The 14,365-nt window shown below is 40.6% G+C and overlaps 2 pseudogenes; one reads left to right on the forward strand and one right to left on the reverse strand.

The window, feature by feature from the left end:
* Positions 1–6,655: 6,655 nt before the first annotated feature.
* Positions 6,656–7,990, reverse strand: LOC107514513 (annotated as a pseudogene).
* Positions 7,991–9,801: 1,811 nt separating this feature from the next.
* LOC107515254 lies at positions 9,802–10,988 on the forward strand (annotated as a pseudogene).
* Positions 10,989–14,365: the final 3,377 nt, after the last annotated feature.

Consider the following 14,365-nt stretch of genomic DNA (forward strand, 5'->3'; position numbering starts at 1 on the left):
CCCAGCCTATCGAGTTTTATTACGGCGACCCAGGCTAATACAATGTTCTTTCCCACATCTCATTTTGGGTTCCCCTAGAAGCAGAATTTGAAACAAGTTTCCTGCTGGAGAATTCAGGGAGATGGCGTAGAACATACGTCAGAGCTTTTTCACCTGAGGGGGGAGGGAGCTGGAGTATTTATACACCACCTTCCATCAGTGAGTGGTTAATGGCTTCTGGATGGAGTGGGAGGGAAGCACTATCTTCCTGACACTTGCAGTTAACCCATGGGTGGTGGAATAGGTCCCAGGAGCTAGAGAAGATTCTCAGACAAAGAAATGCAGATACTGGCAGATAGAGTCAGGTATACACTGAAGAGATAAAGATGAGATATGAGTGAGGCACAACCTTGGAGGTGGTCTCTGGCAATCAACCTGTTTTGGGGAAAAAAGTTTATTTTTTGTACTTGATAAGTTTAGAGTGGGTGTGAACTTTCCTTTATCAGCAGGTCTCACTTCTCCTGAGACCAGGTGACAGAAACTCTGCCCAGGCTGTTTCTAGTTGAGGTATCAAGATGCCAGGCGACAGAGGGTCCCTTCTCAGCATCAACCAATCCCTGGGTCTTTTTTCCACTGGGCCAGTGGGGGCGGCAATAGGCTGGGGGTCATACACTTGGCCACTCGTCCTTCAGAGACAGAACATCTGGAAATTTGCTTTCTTCCACATATTTCCCAATAGAAACAAGCTACTGTGTTCTGCATTCGTTCAGGTAGCCTCTGAAGCTATATTTGATGAGACGTACTGTAGACTGGCCTCAATGATTCAAGGGAGGCCAGGCAGTGGCTTAGACCAGCCCTACTGCTAACAATTCAGCAAAACATCCTTCCTACCCCTGTCCAAATTGGTGGAGCCCTTAGCTTCTTTAAAAAACAACAACAACAACAACTCTCTGAAAAAGTAGAAACTGCTATGCGGTGGGGAAAGGATGATCTTTTCAATAAATGGTATTGGGTCAATTGGATATTCATATGAAAAAGTTAAACTTGACCTCTACTTCATATCATGCACCAAGTGGATCACGGATCTAAATGTGAAGTGGATCTAAATGTGAAGGCTCAAATAAAACTTCATGCCCTTGAAGACAGACTAAAAACCTTTTACTAGAGTAACCTCCAAGGTCAAGTTCTCCACCACTTAGTCAATTTTAGAACGAGGCAATCATCTAACATGCTTGAGGTGCTTCAAATGGACCCCAAAATCTCTTTTCTCTTCCCTAGGATAACTTCTCCAAAGAGTAAAAAGTTCACAGATCACAGTATCTTTCTCCCCTAGAAGAGACAGGCTCTTCGTAGGTAGTGATTCTCTAAAGCTCCTAGCTCCTGAGCTTAGAGTGGCCCCCATCCCCCACTGAACCCACACCTTTGCATTTATACCCTGGACCTTCCCTCTACTACCACCTGAGTGACAGTAACAACATCCACTGGATAATGGAAGGGAATGAGCCTGCCACCTTGACGCCACCGGCTTGAATTCTGGTGTTGAAAGGAAGGCCCCCCTACCGAGAGTCCTCATGGGTGTGAGACACTGACCACTCCTGTGAACTCAGATCCTCCTATTACTTCTTTTACACTACCCTTCTCTTCACTCTCATTATGGGATTTTTGATGACTAAAACTTCTTCATTGAACATAGTCTAAGTTATCAATCTTTTCTTTATGGTTAGTGCTCTGTTTATCCTTTTAAGAAATCTTGGCCTATACCAAAATCAAGAAGATGTTTTGATTTTTTGTGTATAGTATAAACTAGGAATCAAGTTTAATTTTTTTTTTTTTTTTTGGTATGGATAGCCATTTGGTTAAGCGCCATTTATTGAAATGACCATGTTTTCCTCACTGCACTGCAGTAGTACCTTTATCATAAATCAAGTGTCCATATATGTATGGGTCTCTTCTGGATACCACCTCAGTACTTTACCCTGCTGTGACACCTTCTGCTACCATCTTGGAGTGGGAGAGAGTAACGAACGCACAAGAAGAACACAAGTTAATCTCTAAGTCATTCTATCTCAATTCACCTGTCTCTTCCCAGCTGGACTCATAGCTCTGGGTCCCCCTAGTGGAGTTCCAGAAGAGCACTCATGGGTTGTCTGTCCACCCGGCTTCCACTCACTTCCCAAAAGGGAAAGTGTCCAAACTTCTCTGCCTTGCCTTAGCCTTGGTAGGGAGCACAGAGTGGCAGCCCCCAAGAAGATGGCAGCTTCTGGGTTTAGAGCTGCAGAAACTGCCAAGGAGAACGGGTAGGAGAGTTCTGAGTATACAGACTCCCCATTGGAGACAGAATGGAAGAGACTTCATGGCTCTAAAGATGTAGAAGAGGCTTTCCAGTAGGGCAGTAACAGAAACAAGACCATTTTTTGCACATTTCCTTTTGGCCATTTTATTCCTTGAGAGAGAAAGAGCCAAGTGTTTTAAAGGGGAAAGAAAAACACCATCGAGTAGCAGGTCTGCTGCTCCTTAGGGACAGTGTCCTGGCATTTTGGTTCTCCAAAGCTTTTTCTTCCCTATTGCCTGCCAGCCTGAGAATCAAAGGTACCTCTGACGCACCCTTGGCTGTGCAGTGGGCCCCTCAGGGTAGGCTGCCAGGGTTCCCAGGCTGAGCTGGGAGAAGCTGCTGAGCTGCTGGGAGAGGGCAAGTGGGGATGCCTCCCATGGCGGGGTTGTAAAAAGATGTCTCTCTGGCACTGTGGCTAAGGGCCACTCCAGAGCGAGGCAGCCATCCCATGAGTCCAGTTCCTGATGGCCTGCCTCAGGATGGAGTGCCAGCAGGAGAAGCCCTCCAGCCTGAGTCCCTGTGCCCCTGTCGCCTTTCTTGGAGTTCCACCCACGTAGGAGCCTGGCTCCCTTCCACATAGTCCCCTGCTCACCCAGAGCCTGAGTCAACCTTCAGGTGGGTGGGGGAGGGTCTGACCACTTTCGGGCTGGCACCAAGTCAAGCCCAACAAACTTTGGCTTCTGTGGTGAAAGCTGGTTTGTCTGGGCTGCTGCTCAGGCCCTTGTTGGAGCTGGGCCCAGAGGGCCGCCTTGCCAAGACAAATTGTGGCTGCAGGGTGGAATGTGGTGGAGCGGCTGCTGAGCAGACCCAAACCTGGCAAGCCTGTCAATGGTGACCCTGCTGTGGGTTCCAGAGCATGGGGCTTTCTGGGGATCAGCCCAGGCCAAGGGCAGGTACCAAGGAACCACCGGGCATCTCTCTGCTTTTTATTGCGTGAGGTGGAGACATTTCTTCTTTTGGTCTCACCTGGAAACCAAAAGCCCATAATCAAACCTTAAAATTGACAGAATTCCTTCAAACCCACTTCCTCTGGGGAGTGGCTCAGGGGTAGGAGGTTGGGGAGAGGGTTTACAGGGAGGCGTGTGTTCCTGCATGTGTGCACATGCGGAGCGGGGTCTGCCGGAGCAGGAGGAAGAGCCCCAGCAAGGCCTCTTCCTGCCTCGACAGCCCAGTGTGAGGGCTCCATTGCCATTAAATTACCCACCTATTCAACACTTGCCATAAGCCATTCTCTTTGGTGAGATTCCCTAGAAGCGATCCTGAGTAGGGATTTGAATGCATATGAAAGTGCTCTCTGGGGAAAAAATAAAAAAGGGTGAGAAAGGCAGGACAAGGCAGGGGAAAGCACTAAGCAAGAATGTGGTCTCAGCAGGAGTCTAGCATGATCCCCAGGGAGCTCTGGAGAGTGAAGGGCACCACCGTCGGACCTTCTTTGTGGCAAGGAGATGGCCCTATAGTACCCCTGTGCCAGTCATTGGCTACAGGCTACCGAAACCGGCTGGAGCGTGCAACCCCTGGGTTAAGCAGCTCCCATTTGGCCAAGAGCAGTACTTGGGGGTGCTGTGAGCTGTTAGCAGCCAATACCCCTCACAGTTAGAGGATGGATGCACTAATAGTAAGGAGGGTCTGCGTGGGACATTAAGAGCCTCCACTATATCTATCGACATAATACCCCCAAGAACATAATCCTTCGATTATGACACCACAATTTCTTGAGTGGCAAAGACTCCCTTTCCATTTCAAATTGGGCTCACAGGGAGTGTACTGGGCCATAGACAGACAAAGGTCAGGGTTCTACCCAGGGAGGTCAGATGAGGCTGGGCAGAGGTCTGCAGAAGAGGTGGACACATATAGCCAGTGGGACAGTTGACTCAATAGTGGTTGCTCACTGGCAGGGCAACGGTAGTGCCTATACTAGCTCTGCTAACCCGGGGCTCCCCCAGCCATTGCCCAGATGTCTGTGAAAGCTGACCCACCTTCCTGTGCTTGTCTTTTCCTCCCTCCCCAATCCTGCTACCCAAGCTGAATTCTGCTTCCCTTCTCCTCTGTCTCCCAAAAGCAACCCTCATCTGGTCCCTAAGGTAAGGGAAAGGGTGGTAGTCTTGCTGTCCCTCTAGTCTTTTTCCAAGATATTATCTTGGCATCAATTTCTGCTTCCCTTAGGCCTTCCCTTCTTATACTCAAGAGCCAATTTCCAAAGCAAAACAAAAAATGCTGAACCTTGCCTGTTTCTCCTTCTAAATTGCTGGGACAGAGATCTTAATTCTCCTTCAGGCAATGTGATACTACTGACAGATTAAGGGGAAGAGCACAGAAATGAGAAAACAGAGGAGGGAAGTTCAAGCAGAGGTGACACAGTGTCCAGAGGGTAAAGATAGCAGTGGGCTGGGGGTGAGGGAATGACCCTGGGAAGGAAGAGCTCAACAGGAAGTTAATGGGAGGATTAAGAAAAAATAAAAGGTGTGTGGAAAGCATCTGTATGCACTGAAAAACCAATAAAACAAACGAAAGAGCAGTAGAGACTTTCACTTCTGAGAAGATGCAGTAGATGTATATTTCCCTATTCCTTCGCTAAGTGTAACTTAAAACCCTGGACATTACATAGAAAAAAAAAAAACGTAAAAAGCCTCTGAAAGGAGAAGAAAAGGAGGCAGATTATCTGGGGATATTAGTACCTAAGAAAATGCACCACATTGAGTTCTCTGGGGTTTCTATTTGCTTCATAGATCTCAAATTTGGAACTGAAGAAGCTGGCAACCTAGAAATGCCAATAGGGTGCAAAGAACAATAACAAAAGGCCTCCCCCAAAACATGCTCTTTCTAGCCAAGAAACCAAGAAAGGAAAAACCTTCTAGATAAAATGTTTCATCCCCAACCAAACCCCAAACATAAACACCCAAGGGAGCAAAAGCCCAGCAGGGAACCTAAATTTCTGCCCTCCCAGGCTGCAGTGAGGTACCCCAACACCCTGCCATAGTGATGTCAGAGAATACCAAGTGGAGAGCAGGGACTTTCATCCCCACCAGCTGTCGCCCGACTTAACGCACATGAAAACCACGTGAGGAACCTGGATTTCCACCCCACTCAGCAGTGACAAGGTGTTTCTCACACTCCCTGCTGGGATGGTGTCACAGGGAGCCTAATGGAGAGTCAGGACTTTCACCAGGACCAAGAAGTGAAAGATTACCCTACACTGTGGTGTCAGCGGAGGTGGCATGTAGAGCCAGACCTTCCACCTCTGCCTGTCAGTAAAAAAGACGCCCCCCACCCCCACCCCGTACACACTCCATCCCCAGGCCCACCAAACAACCAAATTTCAAAGACCTTTTGGCATGGACCAAATATTTTTGTGGATATTTTAGATAGTATCAAATGTCCTGCAAAAAAAAGGACATTTGTAATTTTAAAGTTCTAAGAAGCTTGAGGAGTTGGATCACTATTAGACTAGGTGTGGTCCCCCAATTCTTTCCACACACGGATTTTAGTAAGTAACAATTTGACATTAAATTATGAGCCCGTGGCCTTTATTTCCTCCACACGGCTTTCATAAACTTGGGGGCATTTAGCCTGAGACTGATCTATCACTGCCTGAAACCACCTTTGTCTTCCTCTCCATGGATGTCAAACAGCTTTCATCTCAAACATATGCTAGTATCTATGGTGTCTCTGTACAAATTAGAAAATGGCGACCCTTCCTCAAGTCAAAGAGAAGTGTTATATTATTTATTTCTTAACAATAATAATTAGGACAAACCTACAGGAGCACCTGGTTCCTCCCAAAGCTGAGAGCCTTTTGTGACACCTGACATATGGGCTGGCAGGGTATTCCTAGATGAAGAAAGTGTTGTCTCCAGAATCCAAAGAGGCCACCAGGTGCTGTGCTTTCTTCTTTGAACTGGGGTGCAAGATGAAGCAATTACTCTCTTACTTTGGAGGCGATATCCTGGCATGTCTTTGATTAATGGATCCCATAAAACTTTACTGAAGTGACAGTTTCCTGAATCGTTTTAGGGTTCATTTCCCACCATCTAGAGTGCATGTGCCCAGCCATGTCATGTCCATCCTGTGCAATGTGCATGATGTCAGCATTGTAAAGGATCATTGCAGTGTTCTGCATGACATGCAGATGGTCCATCTTCAAACCATGTTATGATAGAGACTGGGCAAGTTAACATAGCCCTAGGGCAAAACTGTAAGTGAATATTTCTGTCCATTCTACATTAATGAGAACTGTTTCTGATCCTCTTTTCTAATTGAGATGGAATTCTAATGTGGAATTCACCATATTAACAAACTAAAAAAAGGAAAAAATATGCCTTTTTCAGCTTGGTAATGCAAAGCCACTCATGCTGGGCCCAGGACGTTGCCTTCCCGGTAACGGCGGATCTCATCATACTTGTCATTGTAGTTGGTCCAATAGTTTCCCCCAGCTTAGCAAGTACTCTCTTGTCTTCTGCATTAACCTGTGTGAAGGCAATGGTAGAGCAGATCTCCTTGTGGACTAGATATCCCAACTCGGCCTTCCCCTTGATAATGCAGTAAGGAACCCTCATCTCAGGGCACAGGGCAGGCAGGCAACCAGCTTGATGGGTTCCATGTCATGTGCAATCACTACCAACTGAGCCTTCTTGTTCTTCACCAAAGTGATGACAATATTAACCCCTGCTCGAAGGACAGGTAGCCTCTTGGTGGGGACATCCCCTTTTCTGGCAACTTTATTCTCAGCCAAGCTAACAGTCATTGCTTCTTCTCTTGCATTGTCTCTAGTCTGTACCTGTGGGCCAGTTTAAGCAATTGAACAGCTGCTTGGTGGGCCAAGGCCTGGGTCACCTGGTTAATTGCAGGCACTTATAGAGAACAGCCCTTTGCCGCAGTAACCAAATTTAGCAGAACCATTTGACAAAGTGGGTGAGGTACCTTTTGAGCTGGATGTCCTGTCCAATGCCAAAATGTTTAGATCTTTTCTCAAATAGGGGATTTACCACCTTCTTGGCCTCCTGCTTCTTCACAACAGCTGGGACTGAGACCATCTTCTTTCCTGTAGCCTTCCTTCCTATTGGCGTCTTGGGCAGCGAGTGAAGAGAGAAAGGAAAGAAAATTGTGGGAAATGTGTATGCGACCTCAGAGATGGGAGAATTGGCACCGGCCCTGCCATTGTTTCTTAATTCCCATTTAATATAGTACTGGAAGTTCTAGCAAGTACAATAAGGCAAAATACCTACATATGTACATATATATACACATACATGCATACATACATACATACATGCAGGGCTTAATATTGTAAAGAAATAAATAAAACCATCCCTATTCACAGATGACATGATCATCTATGCAGAAAATTCTAAGGAATCTATTTTTAAAAAAGCTCCTGGATCTAATAAGCAAGTTTAGCAATGTCACAAGATTTGAAATCAATATACGAAAATCAATTACATTTTGATATATGAGCCATGAGCAACCGGAAAATGAAATTTTTGAAGATAGAACTTAACATTAGTTTGCTAGAGCTAACACAGACAAGACAGCTAAAACAACAGAATTTATTTTCCCACACGTCTGGCTGTAAAATCCAAGATAAAGATGTTTGAAGATTTGGTTTCTACTGACAGCATCTATCTTTGGCTTACTGATGGCCACCTTTTCACTGTGTCCTGACGCAGTCTCTTCTCTGTGCATGCCTACCCCTGGTGTCTCTGCCTTTTCTTTTTAGGGCATCATACATATTGGATTAGGGCCTACCCATCTGACCTCGTTTAACCTTAATTACTTCTTTAAAGGCTCTATCTCCAAAGAGGGAATATAGTCAATAATATTGTAATAACTATGTGTAGCGTCAAGCGGGTACTAGACTGATCTTGGAATCACTTCTTGAGTTATAGAAATATCTAACCATTATGCTGAACACCTGAAACTAATATAATATTGAATTTCAACTGTAATTAAATTTTTAAAAAAATTTTTAAGTCTTTATCTCCAAATACAGTCACTTTCTGAGGTTCTGGTGGTTAGGACTTCAATATATAGATTTGGGGGAAACACGATTTAGTTCATTATCATTTACAATAGCTCAAAAAATGAAATACTGAAGATCCAAATCTAAAAATAAATGTAGGATGTGTAGCCGATTAAAGGAAACCTAATAAAAAGAAAAACATACCATGTTCATAGACATAGTACATTCAAGACATCATTTTCCCCCCAAAGTGATCTATAAATTTAATGCAATTCCTATCCAAATCCCAGCAGGATTCTTTGTAGATATAGATAAGCTAAATCTAAAGTGTACACAGATTTAAATGTTAAAAAAAATATCTAGAATAGCCAAAACAATTTGAAAAAGAAAAACAAAGTTTTAGGATTCACACTAGCCAATTTTTTGTAGGGTTTTGTGGGTTTTTATAGGTTTCTTTTTATTGTAAAATTTACCATTGTAAGCATTTCGAAGTGTGCAATCAGTGACATTAAGTACACTCACAATATTGAATGCTAAAAGTATTGTCTATTTCTAGAACTTTTTCATCATCCCAAACAGAAACACCGTACCCACTAAATCATAATTCTCTATTCTCCTCCTCACCAGTCCCTGATAAACTCTGTTCTACCTTCTGTCTCTATAAATTTACCTATTCTCACATAAATGTGGTCATTTTGTGTCTGGCCTATTTTACTCAGCAGAATATTTTTTGCTAATAAGCCTTGTCTTTATTAGAGCCTGTATCAGAATTTCATCCCTTTTCATGGCTGAGTAATATTCTATTGTATGTGTATACTACATTTTGTTTATTTATTCAGTTTTTGGTAGACATTTGGGTTGTATCTTCCTTTTGGTTATTGTGAATAATGCTACTATGAGCATTGGGATACAAGTATCTGAGTTTCTGCTTAAATTTTTGGAGGTAGATACTAGGAATGAAATTGCTAGGTCATTTGCTAATTCTATGTCTGACTTTTGGAGGAACTAGTAAACTCTTTTCCACAGCAACTGGAACATTTTACATTCTCATTAGCAATTACTCAAGGGTTCCAATTTTTCCACATTATTGCCAACTCTCATTATTTTTCATTTTATTGGTAATAGCTAACCTAATGAGTGTGAAATGCTATCTCATTGTGGTTTTGATCTGCGTTTCCCTAGTGACTAATGATGTTGAGCATCTTTTCATGTACTTTTTGGCCATTTGTATACCTTCTTTGAATAAATGCGATCAAGTCTTGTGCCCATTTTTGAATTGGTTTGTTTTTGTATTGTTAAATTATAGAACTTTTTAATATATTTTTTGATATGTCTGTAAATATTTCCCCCCATTCTGTGTATTGCTTTTTCACTCCCTTGTGATGTTTTTTGATGTACAAGTTTTTAATTTTGGCAGAACTTTCTAGAACACTGGTTGAGAAGCAGAGGAGCATCAGCTGTCCCAGCTGTGCCCAGCAAAGTGCTCCTTCCCACTCTCCCACAGCTGCCTCTGCCCACTCACTGGCTGTCAAAAATGGTAAAAGAAACCACTTACTATGATGTTTTGAAGGTCAAACCCAATGCCACCCAGGAAGAATTAAAAAAGGTTTACAGGAAATTAGCCTTGAAGTACCACCCTGATAAGAATCCAAACGAAGTAGAGAAGTTTAAACAGATTTCTCAAGCTTATGAAGTGTTCTCTGATGCACAGAAAAGAGAATTTTGTGACAAAGGGAAACAGGCAAATAAAGAAGATGGAGCAGATAGAGGTGGTTTGGTTTTGACTTCCCACGGACATCTTCGATACATTTTTTGGAAGAGAAGTAGGATGCAGAGAGAAAGGGGAGGTAAAATGTTGTTCATCAACTCTCAGTAACTTTAGAAGATTTATAAAATGGTGTAACAAGAAAACTAGTTCCGCAAAAAAATGTGATGTGTGACAAATGTGAAGGCCAAGGTGGTGAGAAAGGAGCAGTAGAATGCCGTCCCAATTGCCGAGGTATGAGATGCAAATAAGAAATCATCAGATAGGATGTGGAATGGTTAAGCCAATTCAGTCTGTGTGCATGGAGTGCCAGGGCCATGGATCAGTCTCAAAGACAGATGTAAAAGATGTGAAGGAAGGAAGATAGTTCAAGAGAAAAAGATTCTAGAAGTTCATATTGCTAAAAGTATGAAAGATGGCCAGAAGATTACATTCCATGGTGAAGGAGACCAAGAATCAGGACTGAAGCCCAGAGATATCATCAGTGTTTTGGATCAGAAGGACCATTTTGTTTTTACTCAATGAGGAGAAGACCTTTTCATGTGTACGGGCATACAGCTGGTTGAAGTATTGTGTGGCTTCCAAAAGCCAGTATCTCCTCCTGACAACCAAACTATCGTCATCATCTCTCATAAAGGTCAGACTGTCAAGTATAGGGATATCAAATGTGTGTCAAATGAAGTCATGCCAATTTATCATAGACCATATGAAAAGGGTCACCTAATCATCGAATTTAGGTAAACTTTTCTCAGAATGGCTTTCTCTCTCTTGATAAACTCTCTCTGCTTAAAAATCTCCTATCTGAAAGGAAGGAAGTAGAAGAGATTGATGAAATGGACCAGGTAGGAGTGGTGGGCTTTGATCCAAATCAAGAAAGACAGAACCATTACAATGAAGAAGCACAGAAAGATGATGAATATTATGCTAGGGGTGATGTTCAATGTCAGACCTCTTAATGGACCAGTGAATAACACTCACTGCTGGCTGTATATGCTGTAGTGAATGACCAAAGGGCTGTAATTACAATATACTCACTACTTGCTATCGTTTTTGTTTTGATATTCAACTATAGTAGTGTTTTAAAAGTTAAATGAAGAATAAACTCAAATATAAAAGCCCTGATTTTTCCCTTTATATATGAAGACTTCAGTGTGCAAGATAAGTTTAATACCTATAAAAACTACTTTAAAAAAATTTCCCCTAAAAAATTTTAAAAAATTTTTTAATTAAAAATATTTTTCTTCTAGCATTTGTTAAGCCATACTTTGTAATTAATTTCATCTATGTGCATAGAACAGTTTAGACTGAAATGCTAAGTATATGCATTGACTTTGGTGTATGACCCTTAATTGTTAAGCTATGCAGTTAAAATTCTGTATTCAACTGACAATCAGACATAGAACTTAATTTGTAGAGAAGTGTTAGTCTGTATAGTTGTATTAAGTAGAATTCATTGTGATGCCTCTACATTTATTCTATTGCCTCAACTGATACTTAAAGATGGCATGCTATATAATTTTGTCTGTGGTATCAGTGATAGAAATGATACCTTTCTAAAGAAGGAGTTTATCATAATAAGCAGCTTCTCGAGGGCTTGTACTTGTAGAAATGCATTCCCTTCCGCCATGCCATCCTTGGTTACATTTTTTTTCCTTCTCTTTGGACCATGATAAACCTGAAAGTAATGACTTCCAGATCAGGCTAACTTAGAAGTTAGGGTGATGGGAACTTTACATGGAGGAGTAATTAACGTGTATCAAATAGGAAGGTGTTTTTAGGTATGTTGCAGTCTTACTTTAAACCATTTAACTTATGCTCCAAAATAACTGTAATTCAATGCTAGTAGTATAACAATTATGATAAATATCTTTAATTGTATGTTTAAAAGTTATGATCATAAGCTTAAATTTCAATATTAGAATTTAAGCAATTCTTGAAATGTATGAATGTCTCCTTAATACACTGATTACAAAGCAAAGAAAAAAAAAGGATTCGATTTTGATTAAGTCTAATTTATCGTTTCTTTTGTTGCCTGTGCTTTTGGTTTCATATCCAAGAAATTATCAAATAAATCCAATGTCATAAAGATTTTCTCATTTTCTTCTAGGAATTTGATAGTTTTAGCTCTTAAGTTTAGATTTTTGATCCATTTTTGAGCTATATTTTGGATAAGGGTCCAATTTCATTCTTCTGCATTTGCAGACTAGCCAATTTTAAGATGTGTTATAAAGCTACAATAGTCAAAACAGTATGGTATTGGTGAAAGGACAGATACATACCAATGCAACAGACTACAAATTCCAGAAATAGACCCACACAACTATGGTGAATAGGTTTTTAACAAAGGTATAAAGGCATGTTCTTTCAATGGAGAAAGAATGGTCTTTTTAACAAAAGATGCTGGAAAAACTGAACCTTCATATGCAAAAAAATAAACCTTTACTTACATCTCATATACATAAAAACTAACTCAAAAGGAATTATAAGTCTAAATGTAATATGTAAAACTATAAAACTCTCAGAAGAAAACATAGGGGAAAATCCATGATTTTTGGTTAATCAGAGAGTTCTCAGAAAGTATCATCTATAAAGAAAAAAATAATTAATTAAACTTTATCAAAATTTAAAACTTCTGCTCTGCAAACATTATTAAGAGAATAAAAGGATGGGCCATAGATTGTGGGGAAATATTTGAAAATCACATATGAGACGAAGGACTTGAATCCAACTCTCAAAACTCAAAAATAAGAAAACAAACTACCCAATTTTTTAAATGAACAAAATAACTTTTTTTTTTCCTTGTCCCTTGTACCTGATATGCCGCTTCTCTCTTGCTGCTTTACGGTCCTTTCTTTGTCTTTGTCTTTTGACAATTTGATTCTATGTCTTGATGTGGATCTCTTTGAGTTTATCTTGCTGAGAGTTCATTGAGTTAAAGTGAAAATATAGAAATGAACAAGTGATTAGTGCTTGCCTAGAACTGGGATGGGAGGAGAGTCTGAATACAAAAGGACAACATGAGGGAAATTTTTATGTCTCTGTCTGTGGTGGAAGAATCTATACATGTGACTCATTGAAGTGTACATCAAAAAAATGAATTTTATCATATGCAAATTTTTAATAAATGAAAGTGGATACTTTTTAACTACATAAAATGTTCACACATAGCTCAACATATATTTTTGAGTGAACACAACCATGCTCTCACCAGGTAAAGGAAAAGAATGTTGCTAGCATTCCAGAAGCCCCTCATTTCCTTCTCCCCATTATCGCCCCATTGCTCCCCCAGAATCAATCACTATCCTGAATTTTTTCATAATCACGACCTTGCTTTTCTTTATTATTTTATCACTCATACACCTATAAACAATATAAATCAATTTTCTTTGTGTTTTGATTATTTCATTCAAAATTGTTTTTGCGAGAATCATCTATGGTGTATATGTATAGTGGTTGTTTATTTCATTCTTGTATACAATTCCATTGCATAAATGGACCATGTTTTATTCTACATTTTACTCTTTTTTTTTTTTCATCCTCAAACTTCATCTGTGCCCAAGTCATGCTATTGAGAACAGGGCCGCTGTTTACTTAAACTGATTCATTAGTGCAGAACATAACAAAATTTGACATATCACTGCTCCTATTACATCCCCCCAAACCAAAAAGTAAATAATTGCCATGCAAAATATAAACTTACCCCAAATAAAGTCAACATCAACTTAAGGATCCTATTGTAATGATACCCTAACTACAATACTCTCCCGACCTTTTTACGGAATATCCTCATTCTGAGAACTCTGGGAGCATTACATTGTTGCATTAGATTCCTCCTCTTGAGGTAATTCAAAGTCTTGAAACAGTAAGTTTACACATTTTTACATACTACCACATCAAAGGCCTATAAACAAAACTCTCACCCTCTGATTCACTGATCAGATCATACAAACTGTTCTTCCCTCAGATGACACAAACTCATTTAAAACTGTAAATACAAGTTCGGTTCTACAAAAAAAATTTAAATACAAGTTATAAAAAAAGAAATAAGAGATCTGTAAGTAGCATCACAGTAACAGTCTACATTTTGCTTAAAAAAAAATTGTTTGGTTTGCCAAAGCTAAAGGCATTTTATAAAGTACTCAAGAAATAACAGCTTATAAAAATAGGGGGAAATTTTTAGGTGAGAGCATGAAACTAAAATCATCTCATTCTCTGGCAGAATTCTTCTAAAATGTTTGGTCCCCAAAAAGTGATGTTTGGGAAAAAAAGAAAAAAAGAAAAAACCTGTGTTTAGGTTGACTCATAGAGCAGCTCGCTTTCAAACGGCTCTTAC

This window comes from Rousettus aegyptiacus, unplaced genomic scaffold, assembly GCF_014176215.1.
Source record: "Rousettus aegyptiacus isolate mRouAeg1 unplaced genomic scaffold, mRouAeg1.p scaffold_m13_p_12, whole genome shotgun sequence".
NCBI lineage: Eukaryota > Metazoa > Chordata > Mammalia > Chiroptera > Pteropodidae > Rousettus > Rousettus aegyptiacus.